This window comes from Sparus aurata, chromosome 20 (assembly GCF_900880675.1).
Source record: "Sparus aurata chromosome 20, fSpaAur1.1, whole genome shotgun sequence".
NCBI classification, from domain to species: Eukaryota; Metazoa; Chordata; class Actinopteri; order Spariformes; family Sparidae; genus Sparus; species Sparus aurata.
The window spans coordinates 20941571-20964035 of NC_044206.1; the positions used below are offsets into that span (position 1 = coordinate 20941571).

Sequence of the window (22465 nt, forward strand, 5' to 3'; positions counted from 1 at the left end):
ACCTGGAAAAATTGCCATTTGAAGTGACAGATAGTTGTATAAGCGTGTGGCGAAGGGGAATTCATCAATGTTTCCATCAATGTTTTTTATACATATTTTTAAGCATGACATTATTAGAATGGGCTCATGGAAGCAACAACTTTGGATCTATCTTGCTCAGTTAAATAAAACAAGTTACAGTCATCTGAGGTGGTCGCCAGCCAGTGAAGGGGGATTTATAACTGATTTAATTTAATATTTCAAAGACATCCTTTGAAGATTTGAACAAGATATAAAGTCCATCTATCATCTGAGATAATTCAGTGATCGATAGACATCCGCCTCGTGTGGCTATAAAGAATTTTATATTTAGAAGCTACATTTTCTTTTCCCTTTCATTCTTAACATTACAAAGCCATGTTTTATTTTATTGTGAAAGAGTTACATTCTTTCTTTCTTTTTTCTCTTTCTTTCTCCTTTCTTTTTGTCTAACTTTTTGTCTTTCTTTCTTTCTTTCTTCTTTCTTTCTTTCTGTCTTCCTCCTTTTTACTTTTTCCCTTTCTTTCTTTCTTTCTTTCTCACCTCAGCACACCTTGAAAAATTGCCGTCTGAAGTGACACAGTTGTATGAGCATGTGGCGAAGGGGAATTCATCATTTTTTTAATACATATTTTCAAGCATGACATTATTAGCATGGGCTCATGGAAGCAACAACTTTGGATCAATCTTGCTCAATTAAATCAAACAGGTTACAGTCGTTTAAGGTGGTCGCCAGCGAGAGAGAGATGTATAACTATGTGATTTAATTTAACATTTCAAAGACATCCTTTGAAGATTTGAACAAGATTTAAGGTCTATCCATCATCAGAGAGTCGCTGAGATAATTCAGTGATCGATAGACATCCGCCTCATGTGGCCTATAAAGAATTCTCTATTCTTAACTTAACATTTAAAAAGCCATGTTTTATTTTATTATGAAAGAGTTACAACATTTCTTTCTTTCTTTCTTCTGTCTTTCTTTCTTTTTCTCTTTCTTTCTTTCCATCTTTCTTTTTGTCTTACTTTCTCTCTATCTTTCTTCTTTCTTTTTACTTTTTTCCCTTTCTTTCTTTCTTTTTTTCATCTTTTTGTCTTTATCTCTAGCTGTCTTTCTTTCTTTCTCTCTATCTTTCTTTTTGTCTTACTTTCTCTCTATCTTCCTTTTTTCTTTCTTTCTTTTCTTTCTTTCTTCCTCCTTTCTTTTTTTGCTTTCTTTCTCTCATTCTTTCTTTCTTTCTCACCTCAGCACACCTGGAAAAAATGCCTTCTGAAGTGACAGATAGCTGTATAACCAGTGTCGAAGAGGAATTCATCAGTGTTTCCATTATTGTTTTTTATACTTATTTTTAAGTATGACTTTAACAGAATGGGCTCATGGAAGCAACAACTTTGTATCAATCTTGCTCAATTAAATAAAACAAGTTACGGTCGTCTGAGGTGGTCGCCAGCCAGTTAGAGAGAGATGTATGATGTGATATGTGATTTAATTTAACATTTCAAAGACGTCCTTTGAAGATTTGAACAAGATTTAAAGTCTATCCATCATCAGAGAGTCACTGAGATAATTCAGTGATCGATAGACATCCGCCTCATGTGGCTATAAAGAATTTTATATTTAGAAGCTACATTTTCTTTTCTCTTTCATTCTTAACTTAACATTTAAAAAGCCATGTTTTATTTTATTGTGAAAAAGTTACAAAATGTCTTTCTGTCTGTCTTTCTTTTTCTCTTTCTTTCTCTTATTCTTTCTTTCTTTCTTTCTTTTTGTTTTTCAATTGATCTATCTATCTACCTAGCTATCTGTCTATTGTTTTTTCTCTTTCTTTGTCTTTCGTTCGTTCTTTCTCTCTCTGTCTTTCTTTTTGCTCTTTCTTTCTTTCTTTCTTAATCTTTCTTTTTTCGCTCTTTCTTTCTTTTTTCTATGTTTCTTTTTTCTCTTTCTTTCTTTCTTTCTGTTTTTCTTTCAATTTTACTTCTTTCTCTCTTACTTTCTCTCATTCCGTCTTTAGCTCGAGCTCTCATTCTTTCTCTCTGTCTATCTTTGTTTTTGTTTTTCTATTGATCTATCTATCTATTGTTTTTTTTATCTTTCTTTATCTCTATCTGTCTTTTTGTCTTTCTTTCTTTCTTTCTTTCTCTCTCTGTCTGTCTTTTTTGCTTTGTCTTTCTTTCCCTCTCAATCTTTCTTTTATCGCTCTTTCGTTCTTTCTTTCTCTCAATCTTTCTTCTTTCATTCTTTCGTTCTTTCTTTCTGTGTCTGCACTGAGTTGTTGATTTGCAGTTCGAAGACATCGAGATAACAAAGATAAAAGCAGAGTGTGAACAGGTCCCTGAAAGATGTCAACATTCTTTCAAAACAACACTTTTGTTCCCAGACATAAAATAAAAAGAACAAAAACATTTCAACCACATTTGTGACCTAAAACACAGAGGTGTGTTTGGATCCACCAAATGAGTCGCTGGGTTCATTGTCTTTGTGTCTTTGTGTGGCCAGACAAACATCACGTAGCGCGGCAGCTTCGCAGCGCTGCGGTTGGGAACTGGACCCGCTGAACTTCCGCGCCGGTACAGTACGAGGATATAGCGTGCAGAAAAAAAAAACAAAATAAAAACACAGAATCTCCTGCACAGCCAGGCAAACAAAAGCAAGATGAGAGCGCGAGGGGCTCCCACAAGCCAAACAAACCCCAGAGAACCTAAACAGTGTTCTGAGGGACGATTGGCCGAGCGCGCGAGGAGGGACGCGACAGAGCAGACTACCTGTTACTGCTGGTTTCTCACACGCCACCTGCTCTGATATACAGTGTGTTTTGACGCACATCCCTCCTCCCTCCTCAAGTCAATTCTTAGACTCAGACTTTAAAGATATTTTTAGTCCCGCGCTGCTCCACACAGCCTCTTCCTTCCCCTTCACGACCATCGCTTAGCCCTCAGGGACCAAAGTTCATCCCACAGTTTGGAAAACCCCCGTCCTGCATTCATAGAAAGTGGAGTAAAAACCCCCCCCGGTGTGACACATTTATGTATATTATTTACGAGGACTGTCAGTCAGTCCGCTTCACACCACCTGAACTCTGTCCACCTCTGCAGGCCGGGGTTAGGGTCAGGGTCCTGGAGATGCCAGCCTCTTCCAAATGCCCGCTGCTATCCAGTGTCACAGGAATGCCGCTCTGTTTATTTTTACCTTGCTTTTTTTTTATGTTCCGACAATGTGTTTCTCCTTCGAGCTCCAACGTCATCTGAGTTTCCTCTTTCTCTTGAGATGCAGCACTTTACCTGACTGTGAGCAGGGCCAGGCTTTGTTCGCCGCCTCACTGTTATACAACACTGAATTGCATATTAAAGATCCAGTCTGTCATTTCATTTACAGATACGACTGAATCAAATATAGGTAGGTACAAGACACAAGGGCAACTTCTTATAATGTTTCAAGGGTTTAAAAAAAGCATGTGGGCTAATTAAGTCAAATTTCAGTCCAATACGCATTTAAAAAGGTCTAAATGAAACATGTCTAAACATTAAAACAATGTAAAGATTCACAAAAACTCACATCATGAAGTGAAAATCAGTTTCCAGATCCACATTTGTCTTTTCTTTTAAATTTTTTTAAATTTTTTTTTATTTGAATCATCAAAATCAACAGTGTTTAGGTGTTGGCATTTTTTTTTTTGTTTAACTATAAATAAAAAAACACTTTAACACATCTTTCCAACATTTCCCGGCAGCCGTTGACTTCCGCTCGTTCAGATGCAGCATGAATGTCAGCTACAACACGTACATTATGCATCATTTCTTTTCATTATGTTATGAAGGCGTCCAGAGTAAGTGTAGAGTCTGTCACGCTGCCTTCCTGCTGCTTAGCAACCTTTTGGAGCTTTTTCTCTCTTGACTCCACCCCAACAACACACACCTCACTTTTTTTTGTCTTTACTTTTTACGTTTTTCACGATGCAGGTTCTGTTAGCGCCGCAGCCTGCCGTGTTGCTGCCGTGTCCTGGTTTGAATTTCAGAATTTAAGCGACTGGCTTCCCGTACTGACAGCTGATGATCTCATGGAAACTCTACTGAGCGGCGCACTTAAAAACAGGAGAATGATTTATAATGAAACGCAGCCTCTGAGTCTTTTTCGGTGGAGGGGGTGGGGGGGTGGGGGGTTGGATGTGAGGTTTGGGTTCAGCGCTGGACTCTCGAGTTTTTATGTTCATTAAACTTTTGACGTTTATGCTTGGGAGTAACCAAAAGCAGCCATTACATCTTGTCGAGGCCAGAAACAGAATTTTCTTTATGTTGAAAGAAAAAAAAAAAAGAAAGAAAAAGATTGCCTGCAGACATGTGGGGCCTTAATGCATATTTAACCTCCGGAGCCCCACAGCTTCTCACTGTAACAGTCATCCAACAAAGCCTCAGTTGACCCGCTCTTTCTGCTCTGAGAGTGCAGCAGGAGTGGTGCAGGGAGCCACTCGGGGGCCTCCAGGCTCTGTGGATGATATGACTGACGAATGGATGTTTTCATCCTGAAAAAAAAAGTCTGCACGAAAAAACCTCTGATCCCTCCGTCCTCCCTAATCTCCTCAGGCTGCTAATAGAACGGCGCAGCCAAAAGAGTCGGTGCAACAATAAAAGGCTTTGTGTGGAGCGGGGACGTCACCTTAAAAAAAAAAAAAAAAAAGAGGGGGGGGGGGGGGAAGAGCTGTACTTATTTGGTCAAGATAGGGGAGGGAGGGAGGGAGGGAGGGAGTGAGGGTGGGTCTGGGAGGCGTGGAGGTGGAGAGGGGGGTGTAAGTCTGCTTGTGCACCTGCGCTACAGCAGCTCCTTGGGAAAAAGAAAGAAAACAGGATCCAAAACTCAAACAACATCCTGTAAACCTCCTGCCCCTCTCCTCCTCCCCCTCCTCCCCCCCATCCCAGAAGTGTTTATGCTGGTTTTCCTGCTCCTCTCTGTAGAAAGTGGGAAAGAGATGAATCAGTGGAGGACGGGTGAGGAGGAAGAGGATGAGGAGGAAGAGGAGGAGAGGCGCTTCCTCCATCTCTGGCCTCTCTGCTCATCTACATACAAGTCATCTCCCGTCTGGCACGCTCAGGCTTTCCTCATCCACTCATCGTTTTTATTCAAATGCGGGAACGAGAGCCGATCAGATCCTGTTGTGATGCCTGAAACGTGATCACTGGGACACGTCTGACCCCCGCGTCAATCTAAAAAACACACCGCCACCGACCGTGACTCAGGTTTGTGTCATGTTTCTGCCATAGTAAGGACGTTTTGAAAGAGGGGAAACTCCTTAAAATAAAAAAGAAAAGAAAAAATCCTGGAATATTGTAGGGCAGGAATCACGTACAGTAGACCACATCAGCTTCCTGGTGCTTCACTCCTTCCTTCGGCTATTTATTTTTTTTGTGTGTGCGTGTGTGTGTGCAGGAGCGAGAAAGGAAGAGATCAACAGGAAGAGTTGGAAGTGAAAGAACAGCTCAGGAAACTTGCAGCTCCTCAGAATTCTACGTTATGTGCCCAAAATCATGTCATGCATGTCCGAACGTTGTCATGAACATCAGTCACACAACGGAACAAACGTGGGCAATCACTAGATAGATTTCTGCTTTAATTGTGTTTTTTAACCTTTAATCAATTAATCTATATATTTAGTTTCCCATTTAATTGTTTTATATTTGACGATTGGACGAACACAAAGCGATCTGTGTTCCTTCTTTTGTATGATGACAAAATTGATATTTATGCCTTTAACTTACCTCTGTGTTTATTCACCTTTTCTATTCACTCAACTATTCATTTACTTTCCCATTTAATTTTCCATTTAATTTATTAATCTGTTCATTTTTGTAATGGTTTATAGCCTGGTCGATATACTGGCGAATCATTCATCGTGTTTCTTTGTTGTGTTGTTTTGTTTTACACCTTTTTAAAATGGGACCAAAGTGAATTGTTTTGGGGGGCGAATGCTTTGGACCCGCTCCTTGAGGAAAAATCGCCCATAAGGGTAGAATCATCAATCACCAAATAATGATAAACACAACAAGTGGACCGTCCTGTTTATTAAAAGCATTCCAGCTGCTTTCTATTTTTGATCCAAGAGCTTTTAAATGAACTTTATTCAGTGACAGTGGGTCCTGTGAACGAAGCACAATTTCAAAACTTTCCCATCAAAACATAGATCTGGGAAAAGAAAGAATTAAAGGGTAAGTTCAACCAAAAATGATCATTCAGTCATTATCATTATTTCACATATCTGACTGCACAATGAAGAGCCTGGTGTAAAATGAATAGAAGTCACATTTAACAATCTGTAATAAGATGAGTAAGAACAGAACCCAGTTGGATCACACTTAAGTTCCTTGTCCCCGAGGAGCGCCAGCTTGCATAAGACAGTGTTGCTCTACCGGACCAGTCTGACCACACACACTGACCACAGAGGAAGTGGCTGCCAGAGAGGAAGTGAACATGTCCCGTTTGTGAGGGGAAGAAGAAGTGTTAAAGTTATTAGCCGAGTGGGAGCGGTGCGTTCAGGGGGCATCCTGTGCACAACAAATGCTTCCTGCTGCCGCCTCCAATGCCACAAAACAACGAGGGGAGGGCGGGCGGGCGGGGAGAGTGATGGAGGGAAACTGAGACTTCACCCTCCCGACATGTGAACCTGCCCACAACCGAACCACAGGTGGAAACTATACAGCGCTGCTCCCCAGAAGGCTGCCTCTCCCCTCCTATAGAGGTCCTCGAACCCCTCAATGGAAAATTCATGTTTTTCATTTCAGCAGGCACATTCCTGCACACACACACGATGGGGCCCCTCCTGACGGGCAGCATGGACGGCTTATTAAACTCACGAGAACATCAGATTACTGAACGTTATGAAATTATTGAATAAAATCTGTGATGCAACAAAGCCTGTTCCTGGCCCGTCGCCGGCCGTACCTGAGCCCTGCACATCCTGGCTGCACACACCGGGCCCGACAGTGATCTGATGAGGCTCATCAAAATCGAGATAATAAGTGCAGCATGTTTTAAACCCTCCACCGATCTTGGACAAATACGCCTCCATGGACTGAACCTGTTCGGGCTGAAGGAGCAGTTTTTGGTCTGGGATGTGTATTCATCGAGGTTTTTAAGATTAAAGTTAAAGCTATCACAAGGAACTTGATATAAATGTGGGTTTTTTTTGTAGATTTGGTAGCCTCTGTGGACAAAAGATGAGGATAGTGAAGAAGACCTCGGACTCAGCACTGCAGCAAAAAATATAGTTCTAATTTTCAGAATCTTTCCTTTTGACAGGCATTAAGGAGAAACCAGTCTTCCCACTGATGGTCTGTTTGCGTCCATCAGTCATAAAAAAGCATCACTATTTATTTAGGGCTGTTTAAAAACCAGTTAAACGTTTTGTGTACAGTAGTACATTCAAGAATACAACGCAAATAATAATGATAATTTCATTTTTGCAGCCGATTTTTTTACTGATAGATGGTCACAAAGTACATTCCCTCAGGTACTAGACTTAAGGATAATTTTTTTTTTTTTTTACTGTAGTACATTTATTTGATAACTTTACTTACTAGTTACTTTACAGATTACACACTGCATCAGAGCCAAACTACCACTTTTAGAAATTAATTTATTATATTGATTAAAAAATGAAAACACAGCTTCTGATAATCAGGAAATATAGGAATATTAGAGCTGACAGTCGGTCAACACATAGAATAAAGTATACACGTACATACACGTATGTATATAATATACATTTATTTGGCTTTTACTTTTGATATGTAAGTAGATTAGTTATCAGAGACTTTAACTCACGTACTTTTGGTTACGCAACGCTGCAAATATTAGATAATAACACAAGAAGAGCAAAATAAAAACAAGCCGATTAAAAGACAGTTAGAGACTTTCAGGTTCCACTCGATTAAATAGGTTTTGTAAACCTTAAAGTTAACTGGAGGAATAACAAGAGCCGCTCTCCAGTGATCACAGGATTAATCCTGTGTTTGCTCAAAGAGAAACAGGCAGCAGTCATAAGGCGAAGAAAAAGCATTTAAGGTTAAATAAAATGAATTGGGATAGAATAGAATGAGATTTAAGAATATTGAATTAAATCCAAATTGGCAAAACATTTGCAAAGGCCAGAAATGGATTTATGGTGGAGTGATAGCACAGATTCAATAAAGGGTAATCAAAGTGCATGAAGCAACTTTCAACCAAAAGCAAAGGAAGACGGTGAGGTTTTCAATTTAGATTTGAATAAAGCCGAGGATTATTTTTAGATCGCCAGCAAAGCAGCTTCGTCGCGTCTGGTTCTGTCTGGAGGAGCTGCCACATGGATTTAAGCAGTAATCTCTCCGAATTCTTTATACCTTCAAATAGATTGTACGAAGTGAGGTTAATCTGTAGAAGCCTTAATAATGTTCTCAAATTTGTGTTCATTTTTGGGTTAAAAAAGCAGTGTGAGTTAGGACACAGTGATCCGAATGGGCTCCGTTGACCTTCTCTCACATCCTCAGCAGTGAACGGTGTGTAATTAAACTGGTAGTTTTCCATATTTGCACTGTGATGGAAGCAGTTAGATTCCTTTTACATTATTTTTCATGTGGTTAGCAGCTGAAAGTAAAAGCAAGTTGGGCCATAAAAGCCAAGAATTATTTTGTCGCCATGGCTTCTCTAAAAAAAAAAAAAAAAAATTTATACAAGATATATTTCAAGTTTCAAGTTTGTCAGGACAAAATATTAGGTTACAGTGTTTATACAATTAAAAAAACCAAACTTTTGTTTTATTTCTTAAATAGTTGTTTTAACTATAATAATAATCATCATCATCATCATAATTGTGAAACTGTGATATTGCTGTCATACTGTCGAAAGGTGTTTCTGCTGCAGCCGTTCTCCAGAATCGAAACACCTGTGGCCGCTATTCTGAGAAACAGATTCAATTGGAGGAAATTACCCAAAAAGGGAAACAGAAATTCCAAATAATCTGGAACGGAATGAGGGGCAATGACCATTGACACTGCCACTGCTGGTTATATTGTTTGATTGTTTATTACAAAGAAAATGGCGCAACATGCAGATCTTAAACTCTTTGAGCTGCTGACCAGCAAGTTTTTTTCTATGTAACAAGGAAATGACCTTTGAAATATTTGTTTTCTTTGGTAGAGCACTGCCGTGAGGGAGAGCAGACAGACGGTAACTCCGTGATTGAATTATTAAAACAAAGGGATTATTGTCACTTCCCATCCCGTCTGTCTTCATATGGTCAGCTTGCAAAGGTAACAATGGCCTGTGAATCCTGAGGTGATCCTCTGAGCCTCGTCTATTCCTGATGGTCCGCTCAGGCCTGTCTGTCCGATCCACGGTGGTCCTACGTGACGTGACCCGGTGCCAAACATGCGCCCCACCTCCCCCGCCATAGGCCACGTCCCCTGAAACCGGCCTACTGGCTTTTGTTTGGCCGATTAGCACCGACAGCTTCAGCTGTTATTAACCGTCCTGTGGCTATCTCACCTCTGGCTCAAACCACCTCACACGCCCCTACAGGGAGACAACACATACCAGGCTCCCCCTCTGTCACTCTGTTTGTCATCAATCATTTTTGCACGCTGGCTGAAGAGTGTCCAGTGTGTCGCTGGATGCTGCAGATGTCTGAGATTGCAGCGGGGGCGACATGAGCTCTGGGTCCACATGCTGTCACTTTCCTTGCATTGGTTTACAGTCTATAAAGAATTCTGATTATAACCCATCCTTGCTCTTGTGCAATAAGGATCTGCAATAAGGAACACTTGGTGAGAGGTTACGGCATCACACCTGGATTCGCTCTACATGTCAGCCTGCATTTCTCTCTCCTCCACTCATACATACTGCATTGAGCGTCTTCAGGTTTTGGGTAGCATGCATGCATGCGTGGGGTCTCGAATCTGAGAAAAGTGGTCGCAGAGCCTGCAGCGTCTGGAGGTCTGCAGATATGTAACAGTAACTCCACTGCCATCACTCAGAATAGATACCAGTATGGCGTCTACCTTTGTATAAACACCCCGTAGGTATCGAGGACTTAACTGCCATAACCACTAATAAATAAATGAATACGTGGCTCAATAAATGAATAAAAATGTTGTTAAGTGCACTAAAACAATTCAAAAAATAAATTTTGACATGGACGTGTTTATGAAATGTGGCCTCATATTTTTTATTTGCTTCTTGCTTCTGTATTTATTTACCTTATGTGTATTGTATTGATTCAGAGGCAGCACGATGGAGCAGTGGTTAGCAGCAAGAAGGTCCTGAGTTTGAATCCCACCGGGCCTGTCTGTGTGGAGTTTGCATGTTCTCTCCATGCTTGCATTGGTCTCTCCAAAACCATCAAAATAATGTGAATCACGTTGATTCTGATGATCTGGAGCTGATCCCTGGGACCAACCACTGTTCCCTCTAGATGGGTCGAATGCAGAGAACAAGTTTCACTGTGTACGTTGTATGATATATGACATAAATAAAGATTATTCAGCTATTTGTTTATTTTCCCTTTAAGTATTTATTTATTTTTTCTTAACCTAATAGGTTATTTAAATATTTAATTGAATTTTCTCATTGCATTTCCTCCTAGTTATTTCCAGGAACGTATTTATTTCTGTATTTTTACATTTCTTTATGCATTTTTCAGTGCATGTGACGTCATCACTGTCACCACGCCCCCCTCCACAGCGGCGCGCTATTTCAATCTGCACGCCCCGCCCACTCGTTCGGCCCGCTGACGTCACGCTGTTTACCACCTGTTGATTCACATCATGTAGCATTTCGTAAATAAGCTAGTCCTGTCATCAGTTTGATGATTTTATAGAGTAATGTTGGAGGAATAAATCATGTTGGAGCCTCTTTCTGCTGCCGCCATCTTGTGTCTGTCCGGAGGCTGGTGGCTGGTGATGGCGCCACCTGCGGGCCTCGAACCGGCGTTTCCGGTTTGTGCTGTGGATGCTAACTTGATGCTAACCTGATGCTAACCAACAACAACAAGGTAAGGTTTTACTGCTTATGCTGTTATTTAATGTAGCAGTGTGTGTTGATTTATCAGTCTTTAGTACATATTTGTACTTATTAATATGAGGTCATGCTGCTGCCTTTAGATTTTAGTGTACAAATAATGACTTGTTTAGTTGTTGTGGGTGATTTAAGCTAATTTTTACTATTTTGGCTGCTGTGTTGCAGATTTTTAATGAGTTATGCCTTTATTTGAACAACTTTAGCGTTGAAATAGGAATAAAAATGTCAGATTATCTTGTTTATTGTTGGCTGAAATTATTTTGTGTGTTGGCTTGATTTTTATTAAGAGGTTTTTCTGTCGGTCCAGTCTGTATTATTTATTGAACCGCATATACTGTAAAATTGGTTTCATGGGGAAATGACATGGCTTTTGTCAGACATTCACATTTTCTCAACTGATTTTATATTCATATTATTAAAAATTATTTGTTTATCTGACAGCTTGATGAGAAGTTGTCATTAATATTAAAATTACAACAATGTAGGTTTGACAAGTTGTCACCTGCCCGTACAGGTTAGCGCATCAGTTTCTGGCTTTGGATCAATCATCCTGTCCGGTCTGAGGTGTACCAGCGCTAGTAGATCTCACAGATGTGGGCTTCTGATTGTGATTTTGTGAGAAAACGCTTATTGCTGTATGTCGTCAATCCGTGTGCTTCGCTTAGCGTGTGTTCACTTATGTGTATGTTGCCAGAATAAATGGCTAATGATGAATTATTATGAGAAAAATTGGCCCTCTCTTTTGGCAGACTGCTGCAGTGCATGTCAGCACAGTCTGCTGTAGTACTGCTGCAAACTGCTGCAGCTCAAATCAAAATTTCTTAATGACTTAAAACAGCCTCACGTTTGTTTGCGCATGTTGTTTCAGTCAGTTATTGGGGATATATGATGCGGGAAGGCTGGTTTAGTAAAAGATACATGAGGTTATAATCTTTTCGGAAACTAAAATTAAAAAGCTGTTCAATGGTTTATACTTTTATAGTATGAGGGATTTTGCTCTTTGGATTCTAAGTCAGAATCTATTAAAATGATCAACCTTTTCTATTTCTACCAAACAACAAGAATCAGATCAGTTGACTGGTACCTGAATTTACAGGTGTTGGGATTATTTGCTTTTTCAGAGATCCTTTATTGATTTCTTTGTGAGGAGGGTTCACTCAAGACAGATTTGAAGAACCGAATTTTGCAACAGACTGACTTTTTATCTTTAGTATATAGAAGGGTGGTATTTTTTGTTGAACAGGACTTATTTTTAGGGAATGTTTTTATATATATATATATATATATATATATATATATGTGTATATATATATATATATATATGTATATATATATATATATATAAAATAAAAAAATGTATGATGCCTCCATTAATGTATACAGAGAAGAGCAACTTAAGCATTAAACTGACAATGGCACATCGTAGCTGGGCTTCAGAAGTGGTACCAAAGAAAAAGTCAATATTTGACGGCGTTCCTGAGGAGTTTCCTGCCAGTAATGTATTAAAATATCACGGATATGTTAATTAGGGTCCGGGCAGCTAAGCTTCCAGGACACTATTGTATTCCTAGGAATTCTTTCTTTCTTTCTTCCGAGGAAGTCATACTTCCCAAGGGCGAAAACTCACCAAACTTTACCGAAATGTCCGGCCTCATGCCAGATTTACCTAATTCCAAGGACATGTCAATATTCCTCCTGGGGGGGGGGCACAATAAGCATTTAAATTTTAAAAACTTTAAAAATACCTACAAAATCAACAGTACATGCTACAGTTTCGAAACTTTCACCAAACTGTAGCCCCAATACTGCTGAAACTTTAGTCCACTTAAACTCATTACAAATTATGAAGTCCATCACAGTCCATCACCTATCTCCTCCCACAATTTTTGCTCAATTGTCACCAAACTTGCTAGAGAGCATCTTCAGACCGTCCTCCACAAAACTCGTTTCTCGGATTTTTGATTGATCAAAAATTAAGCCTACAGTGCATCAAAATGTTTGACTGTAAACAGTACTGTAAACATATACTATTAAATTCTTGCTAAATACATTTTCAATCTTCCTGAAAAAAAATTGAGAATATTTTGGAGTCATGGTTGATGAAGTTTGGCAAATATCAGAATTTTATCTCAAAAACTGAATTTTTGAGAACATTTTGAATTCTGCTCTCATGGGAACAACTGGAGTCAATGTAAGACTGGCATTTTTAAACATCAGATTTTCTCTTATGAAGCAAAACACGCACCAGTTAAAAATAAAACACCAACATTTCCATGTTGTCAAGATGCAATTAATGTATTATCAGATTTTTGTTCAGGTAACAGAATTTCTGACATTTTGACCATCCAATCTGCCTTGACAACAGCTGCCCGGACAGTGACTCCCTGAGTCGACAAATGAAGCTACACAGCGGGTCTCACTTCCAGCCAATTAGCTCAGTGAGTTAGGAGCTGGTTCTTGGTGTCAGGGGATGTGGGTTCGAGACCCAGCAAGGGTGATGATGATGACGACAGATCAAAATGTCAGATGTCCTCAACATGACACACGAGACAATTGTCCTGATGGTGGCATCACAGCAAGCCTCTAAATTAAATAAAAACAAATAGCTAGGACCGGACCATGGGTGAAAGCTAACCAAATTTTGCACAAAGGTCCAGTCTCATGCCAGATTACCTCAGCTGTAAACCCAAGCCAATAGTCCTGATGGTGGCGCTAAAGCAAGCATCTAAAGTTCAAAACATTGAAAATTCATAATAAATCAACCCGCTAGAACTTCACACTTTCATCAAACTGTAGCCCCAATGCTAAAGAAACGTTTGTACATTTAAACCTATTAAAAATTATGAAGTCCATCACTCTGTTGGTTTTTTTTTTTTTTTTTTTTTACTTTTTTTAAACAATTTTTGCCTACAGTTCATGAAAATGTTTGACTGTGAACACTACTGTAAACATGCAAACCTGCAAATTGATAAATAAATCTTCAATGTTCATGAAAAAATTGAACATTTTTTAGAGTCATGGTAGATGATGTTTGACAAATATCAGAATTTTACCTAAAAAACTGAATTTTTGAGAACAATTGCAGTCAATGCAAGCAGCATTTTTAAACATCAGTTATTCACTTATGGAGCAAATCAATCATTGTAAAAAAAAAAAAATTACCAACATCTCCATGCTGTCTAGATGCAATATGTATATTTTCAGATTTTTGTCTTGATAACTGAATCTTTTACAGTGGTTTCAAATCTGCCTACACAACAGTGAATGGCTTACTCAATTTGTGAAGCCACTGTTGTATTGCCACTTGCCAATTAGCTCAGAGCGATAGATGACAGTCTTTGGTTCCAGAAGTTGTGAGTACAAGCCTCAAGTGGTCCAAAATGAACATTATTGTCAACTGTCTTGTCTTCTTCTTCTCCTGTTTGTTGCTCAGAATTGCCTAAATTAGCCAAAAATAGCCCGGACCCGACCCATCGCTGCGCAGCAGCTATAATATTCCTTTAATGCTTAACATCTGGTGAACTGTCTCCATCCATGTCGGCCTTCACACAGATGATTTACAGCACAGTGAGTGTGACCAACCTGACACTGACAAGCCTTCAGACTCATCAGGTTGTAAAGGTTCAGGGCCACTGGAGGATTTGTGGATTAGCTACACTGCAGAACTATTCATCACAATGCTGCCGGGCCTTGTTCTGAACAAGAAACTCTACCCGGTAACAACAAGGCATCTCCGTGCTTAAAATGACAATGTAGAGGTCAAACTGAACGACTCAGTGGAAGCTCCGTGTGCGGTGTCGCTACATGAAGTGGGTCGACGGCCTCTATAAAACTCCTCAGGCTTTAAAATTTACACAGAGTACTAAGTGACAAACTTTAAGAGTTGTCGTGTGCCCACATCCCCTACAGGGGATATCTATATAGACTGCTGCTTCTTATTGAAGCGTGACGGTATGGAACATGCGACATGGAACCACCAGCCAGTGTTGATGTTTTCATTCTGATCTCAATTTTAATAACTTAACCTCCCTGAGGTCTGATTAACCCATTTCCTTAATTTGGAGTAGTTGTTGGATGTTTGAATCATGGATCATTAACATTAATGTTTGCTATTTTTCAGTTCCATTCTTTACTGTCTTTGTTGGTACATGAATACTTTTGCTGCGTTGTCAGTCAGCTGAATATGTAAAACAATTTGTGTCCCTCTGTGCATGAACAGTACTAACCAAATGAGAAACTTTTTAGAACATTGCTCAGTAGTGCTCCTACTGTTCAAAACTCAGTGAGCTGTAGTAGCTTACAAGTGCAGGAAATTAGACATTTTAAAACATGAAAAGTAAAAAAAATCTATAAAAAACTCACTGTCTCATTTACTGTATGTTTATTTCATGTTTGATTTAAAGGGAAAAGTTTACCTTAAAAATGAAAACTCAGTCCTTATCTCCTCAACCCCATGCTGACGGAAAGTCAGGCGAAGTTTTCGTACTGGAAACTTGTTTTTAAAAACAAAAGAAAATGGGGGAAAAAAGAGAGCCAGAACTGGATTTAAGAACTTTTGGCATAAAAAGGGTGTAAATAAAGTCTTTTTATAAATAATTTGGGATCTCTTCCGGAGACTTGGATTACAGCAGACAAGCTGCATGGAGCCATTTTATTTTATTAAAAAAAAATGTAAATTAGATTTTTTTGTTTTGTTTTTGTTTTTCAAAAAAAGTCCCCAGCTACTGCAGTTGTTCAGGAGAATGCTTCTGCTATGTTTTGTTGTGAAGCTCCGAGGAGAGGGTGGGGAGATAATGACATTTATTTTATTTTATTTTTAGGGGATGAACGTTCCTTTCATACCATACTTCAGTCTAGACAGTTTCATATACTCAAAGCAACCAATCAGATAAGGTAATTGGATCAATAGTTTAATGAAACACACTTAGAAAACACTTAAACAGCAAGTGAATGTACTATTGCATTGTCAGGAGCAAAATTTGCTCATTCATCATGATTAGGAAGAAACTTTTCCTCCATATAAAGATGAAAGCAAAGTATTGTTTCCAACCAGTGGACGAGAAAAAGAGGGAGTAAACAAGGTGAGGGGCTCCCGCTGTGTGGCCAGAGCAGACGAGTGTTTCAGATCAGGACTGTTTTGGTGAATGAAGAAGGGAAGCAGAGCGGAGATGTTGGCAGCCTCTCACAGTTTCTCCCCTCGTGGTTCCATTGTATCGTATGTCTCCTGCCCTTCTGTCTTTCCACTCGCTCTTCCTCTGTGTAACTCGAGACCACACAACACAATTGGCCGCGGCTCGGGGTAAAAACTGAACATCAAAGGGAAGTTGCTGAATGGATAAAAAGAGACTAGAGATCATGTATTTTTTTTTTTTTTCCCTTCTGCTGCTTTGACTTGTCACGTTTTTTCCATCTGAAAAGCCCGGGGCCGATCAGGTTTCCTGATTGCTGCGAGTTTCCCCCTTGTTAAAGAGAAAAATAGAAGCAAAGGGGTTAAATTTAGATTTACTGAATTTCTACTCGGAGACCAGACCCTTCTGCATGTGCCGGGGTCAGTGCATCTGTCTTTTCGTATTCGTGCCCCTGCAAATAGAAGCGAGGAGAGACGCGCTAATGTTGACTGATGGCTTTTAATCCGCCATTAAGACTGTTGGTTTTAACCCCAGTGTCATCACACAGTGCTACACCGAACATTTAAAAAAAACAAAACTGTAAATATTAGCAGGATTAAAGCGATGGATGTCGATGGATATAGACAGCTCTGTATGGAAAATTATGAGTCAGTCATCACGGGATGTGGAGTGTTAGTCATAAAAGTGAAACTTGGACGCTCCCTTAAATTTTCATGAAGTGAAACCATGTTTTGGAAGCAATTTATGGTCTGCAGGTTTTCACCATAGCCAATCAATTGTATCTGCATTCTTTTGATACCTTTCTTTATTTGTCTCAAGTTACCTGCAACATGTAGTCCAGTGTTGGGGTTTATTATTTAATCTCACTGATATTTGCCCCACTGTTGTTTACAGTTCACTCTATAACTGTGTTCTAATCCAAGGCTGGACTCCAGAAATAATGTTTCATGTGAATGGAAAAAGTTAAATATTCCTAAAACTGTAAAAGCCCACTAAGTAGCATGTTTCTGTTAACCGACATGTTGACTTTTGAATTGTGAACCCTCATAGACCCCGAGGGCAGAAGGCAGAAAGAACCGACTGCAACCCCAACATGTTTTTCCATGTAGCGCTGCAATGATTTGCTGATTTATTTATTGAGGAAAAAATTCATCGACAGTCCATTTAGACCTAATCAAAGTTATGAATCAGGCAAAATTGCAGGACATTTGCGGATTTGATTGATGGACAGTTTTCTACTTTTTTGATATTTTGAAGACTAAACAGTCAATCAATCTATACATTGAAACAAAAAACCAACAACAACAGATTAATCACTCATAAGAATGATAGTCTTAGTTGCATCACTACTTCTGTCTTGAGTTGCAGCGATGCGACTAGCTTGTCATGGCTTGTCCTGACTCAAAGCCTCATGAATATTAACTGCTTTTTTTCATTTTTTGGAGCATCAACTGCTGAAATATTATTTGGGGAGCTGCAGCAATTAGTTGATTAATCATCAACTATTAAAAGAATTGGCAACTATTCTGATAATTGATTAATAGGATTTTCTGAAGAGAAAACATTCAAAATTCTCTAATCCCATCATCATCTTAAATGTGAATATTCTCTGGTTTCTTTCCTCCTCTATGACAGTCAACTGAACATCTTTGAGTTGTGGACAAACAAGACATTTAGGGACGTCATCTTTGGGAAATTTTGTAGAGCAATCAACCGTGCAGTGAACGAATGAAATTGTTATTTGCATCCCAGTTTTATATCTGCACATCCTTTATTTAACATGCCTGGTCTTGTTCTTGGAAAATTGAAAGTGCAAGGTACTTTTCATATTTACATACTATGTTAAGAGATCCATTCTGTGATCTTGAGAGGACCATCAGTGTTTGGCTTGTAGACATCATCCCAGACCAGCTTGGCAGACATCGCCCAGCAGCGTTCAGTAAAGGAAGTGTCAAATCTGATCGACTGTATTTGAATCTGCCCCGATACCGTTCTTCCTGTGTGATCCCCCTGGTTTCACTGACCCAGCAGTGACTCAGCATCCTCTGTGTTGAGCCTGGATACAGCTCACAGCCAAAGCTCACGCTCATAATCACTTCTGCGTGAGTGACATGACATTTACCAGCCAGCGACAAACCTGACCTTCCCCAAATAATCACCATCAGTGTGAAAGTTATTGCAGACGTGGAAAACTGCAACAGGAGGTGCAGATATCTCAATATTCCCCCTTGAGATCGTTAATGGGCATCAGTCTTTTAATAGGTGAGGTGGGAGACACAAAACAGGGTAACCCAAGCCGTAGTATCTGCGGCACGTGTTGTTTACTTCGTTTAAAAGAAACTATATTTGAATCGACCCTTTGAGAGGAAGGTGAAATACGATATTTACCTGTCACGAAACGCGGACAGCTGCCCATCCACAAACTGTACACAAACACATCCAGGCAGAGGTCAGGAGGACAGCTATGAATCATGGGAGTTGTGCTGCAGAGAACTGCCACTACTGCTGTTGCAACTGTGGGTTGATTTGGCAAGCCCAGGATTTGGTAAGCGAAGAGTTTCAGAAGAGATTACTGTAATTTCTTTCGTGGGAAAATTACCACAGAGGAAGAGCAACCATGTGCTCTGAGGAGGGCACTGCAGTCTTTACTCAGGCTCGCTTTAATCCAGCATTTTAACATGTTTGATTTCAGTGTTCAGTCAGGGTCAAATTTGACATCATGCGCAACAGAAACATCGACTGCAGTGAGTAAAAGTGACCATATTTATAAATGATCATCATAGAAAACATTAGAACACAACAGCCTGTCGTGATAACTTCTTTCACTATACAATTAATATGTTTATTTATGGTTACTGTCCCAGAAATAATTGTGATAAGCAGTATTATCGTCATTTAAAGAACATTTATGCCACTGATATAATATAGATATGAAAGCATAACGATGTAAATAACTCTTAAGAGCCTTCAGACACTAAATTTGAATTTTCAACCAGTATTTAAAATATCATGGATTTGTGAGACAAACAAACAAATCCGTAATTAAAATAGACTTTCATGCTCTCAAATAGAGCTATTCAAGAGTTCTGATGAAGCGAACCCTGTATTTTTTCATATTCCAATATGTGTTGCAGACAGTCTAAATATGGTAATGTTAGTGACTTATGGAAAAATATGTCAGAAACTCATATTATGCAAAAAACAATATACAACGATTTAAATGACACATGATTTAAAGGACCAGTGTGTTTGGGATTCAGTGGCATCTTGCAGAGAGTCGCCCACTGCAACCAACTGAATACGACTGACTCACCCCGTTCGGCGCTACTGTAGAAACAATGCGGTGCAAAATGTCAAACTCAGTTGAAGAGGAGGAGGAAAAACACAATGATTATAGGTGATTATACACGAATGAAAACACGATTATGAAGATTATCATTCATTTCCACCACCAGATCCCCTTAAATCCCACACGCTGGACCTTCTATTTTTTTTTTATTTTCTAAAGTCATTAATGTAAAGAGCAGACTGACAGGCATGAGCAATATTGAGTGTTTTACTTCACTTATTCAGGTTCAGCTTTAATTACTTTGATTCTAAAAAGTCAGCGATGCCGCAGTCCACTGGATTGATAGAAGTCACTTCACATACTGACGCTTTGGTCGGATCAGCTGCCATCCCAAACCGTCAGTATTTGACAGAGTTGGGGAAAGAAACTCAAAAATCAACTGTTGTCTCCATCAATCAATCCCTCGGACATGGCATGCTGCAGTCCTGCAGGTGTGGTCTTCCTATTACATAGAAATTGTGCCGTTCAGTGAGGTATACAGATGTAAATTTGTGGGAAAAGACAGAATTGGTACCCTGAGTTTAAAGGTGTAAGAATCTATTTCAGGAGAGGGAAAATTGATCATTGCACCTTGATCAAAGTTTTTTCATTGTTCATACACATTGTATCTTTTAGACATGTGAAAAATGAAGGCATAGCATTTTTTTTTTTTCCATAGTGAATGTAAAACAAATCTGACCTGAGTTTAAAGCAACTCGTTGCCCCCTGAGCCTTGAACCTCTGGCCTAAAATGTTGCCGATGCAAAATCTGCACCTTTTTCATATGTATTTCCATCATATCCATCAAGCAGACGCTGTAGATAAACTTCATTGTACTCAGAGTGTCATATGGAGACCTTGCAGCAGCGGAGACCTTGTGATGAAGGCTGACCTTTCCCTGCAAGCCGCCGAACACACACCGGTCTGCAGCTCTGCAGGGCCGCGCTGCGATAAACTGTGTGAGAGCTGACGTAGGCCGGTGTCCGGCCTGAGCCGAGCGGCCAAGCGCCTGTAAACAGCTCCTCCACTGAGTCACACCGACTCCCACAGCAGCTGGTTCCACCTATTGTTCCCCGCTCCCGGAGAAAGCGTCACGATCCGCACAGCGACACCTCTCAAGGGTGTCCCCAGAGCGACCCAGAGCACCTCTTTCACACAATTCATCTCAATCTGTCACGAGAATACGAGAACCGAGCAGGGAATGGAGGACTGAGCCGAGAGACGCTGACAGGCGCGTTTTTCTGAGCTCAAAGATGGAGGGAAAAATCATTTTATATGCTTCAGTGGTTTGGGGCTATACAATTAATTTAAATCTTACTGAAATTGCAATATAGCCAAGTGCAACATCCACATCACAAGGAGCTGCAGTTCTTGATAAACTGCGTGACAAACAGCATTATGATGACGTCCTGTAGAGCGGCAGAGATGTCCTGAATTACAAATCGTGTTCGCCAGATGATATAAAACATGTCTGTTTGGTCCAGAACCCGACAAATGTCACTTAAAAGGAAAAGGGAATTTACAAAGCAAAATCAATAAATCCTAATTATAGTGATTCAAATTGAAATCATAATATTTGTCAAATAAAAAAATCACCATTTTTAGCCATGTCATGCAGTTCTTCTCCACACCGCCTGATAGCTTGTTCAGTATATTTTGTGTGTTTTGAATACGTCTGCTATTTTACTCAAGTTAAATCTGAATGCAGCACTTTTACTTGTAACAGAGAATTTCCACACTGTATTTCTACTAGGATTGTTAGGGTATTAAAATTGGATTTTCTCTACAAAATCACTGTGGCCAAACAAATTCACGATCAAGACATTCTCGTGATATCGGCCTAAATTTGACAGAAAAAGTGCTTGTAATCAAATCTGTCTTTAAGTATGATTACTGTGTGTGTTTTGTGTCTTTGCTGGCAAATAAATGACTCTACAAATACAAGTGTAGGGGGGGCAGAAGAGAGTCTGTAACCATAACTGTGAGGAAAAAAAAAAACGTGTGCAAAGAGAACAATAAGTAAAGAAAAGACGACAAGATGAACACGGCTGAACATCTTCTGGAATATTCAGACGATACTATCATGTGTGTTAATACAATATTAATATCAATTTTTTTTTTAAATCATGACATCGCCACAATACTAATGACTACAACACATTTCTCACTGTATTAGTTTAAAGCATTAATAACTGCTTAAAGGCCATTTTCTTGGGTCCAAAAATCTGATACGAAGAGGACTTTCTCTTACCCCTTGAGTGCGATAACCAACTTTTGTTTATATTCACAGCCACAAGTGTCGGCATTAAAATACGTGACCTTTAAACATGCACATTAAAATCATCTGAGGCCAAGCTCATATAACATCAGCACAGATTCTACAGATTCTACAGATTCTACAGATACTACAGATACTACAGATACTACTGTTGACTGACACATTCAGATGCATATATTAAAGCAGGGGTGTGTCATATCGGCACCAGTGGTGGTGAAATCTCTACTCCGTGAGCTACAACAGAGTGTGTGTGGGTGTGTGTGCAGCAGTGTGGAGAGGCTGTCGAGGGCAGGAATGTGAGTCAGACAGGTGTACAGAGCCTCGAGACAGCAGATCTCGGTGTGGCTGCAGCCTGAAGGCTGGGAGCTAAATAATAAACAGGAAACTCCTCCACTAACCTAAAGTGTGTGTGGCCTGTTTGACCTCAGCCGTCTGCACGCTGCCACTGTTTTCACTCTGTGTTTTCCTTTAGTCACCGAGGGACGCGATTACAGGAAACTTACAGAGGATCTGATTCGGGCCCTTCCTTCTATCTTTTTCCTGAAGTTAGGAAGTCCCTCAGTATATTTAGATCACAGCTGTCCACCATGGAAATATTCAAGGCCCTGAACGGCTCGTGGAAGATGAGAGCCGACAAACTAAAACATAAACTCACACAGAGCCAAACAGAGCCTGAG

The 22465-nt window shown here is 39.7% G+C and overlaps 1 protein-coding gene across 1 annotated transcript in view; it reads left to right on the forward strand.

Moving 5' to 3' along the window:
• Window positions 1-10809: 10809 nt before the first annotated feature.
• The window catches only part of LOC115570992 (galanin receptor type 2), a 120227-nt gene continuing 108571 nt past the window's right edge, over window positions 10810-22465 (forward strand). The window contains exon 1 of the mRNA XM_030399931.1: window positions 10810-11027. The gene's annotated coding sequence lies outside the window, so the exon portion shown is untranslated. The remainder of the gene's footprint in view (window positions 11028-22465) is intronic.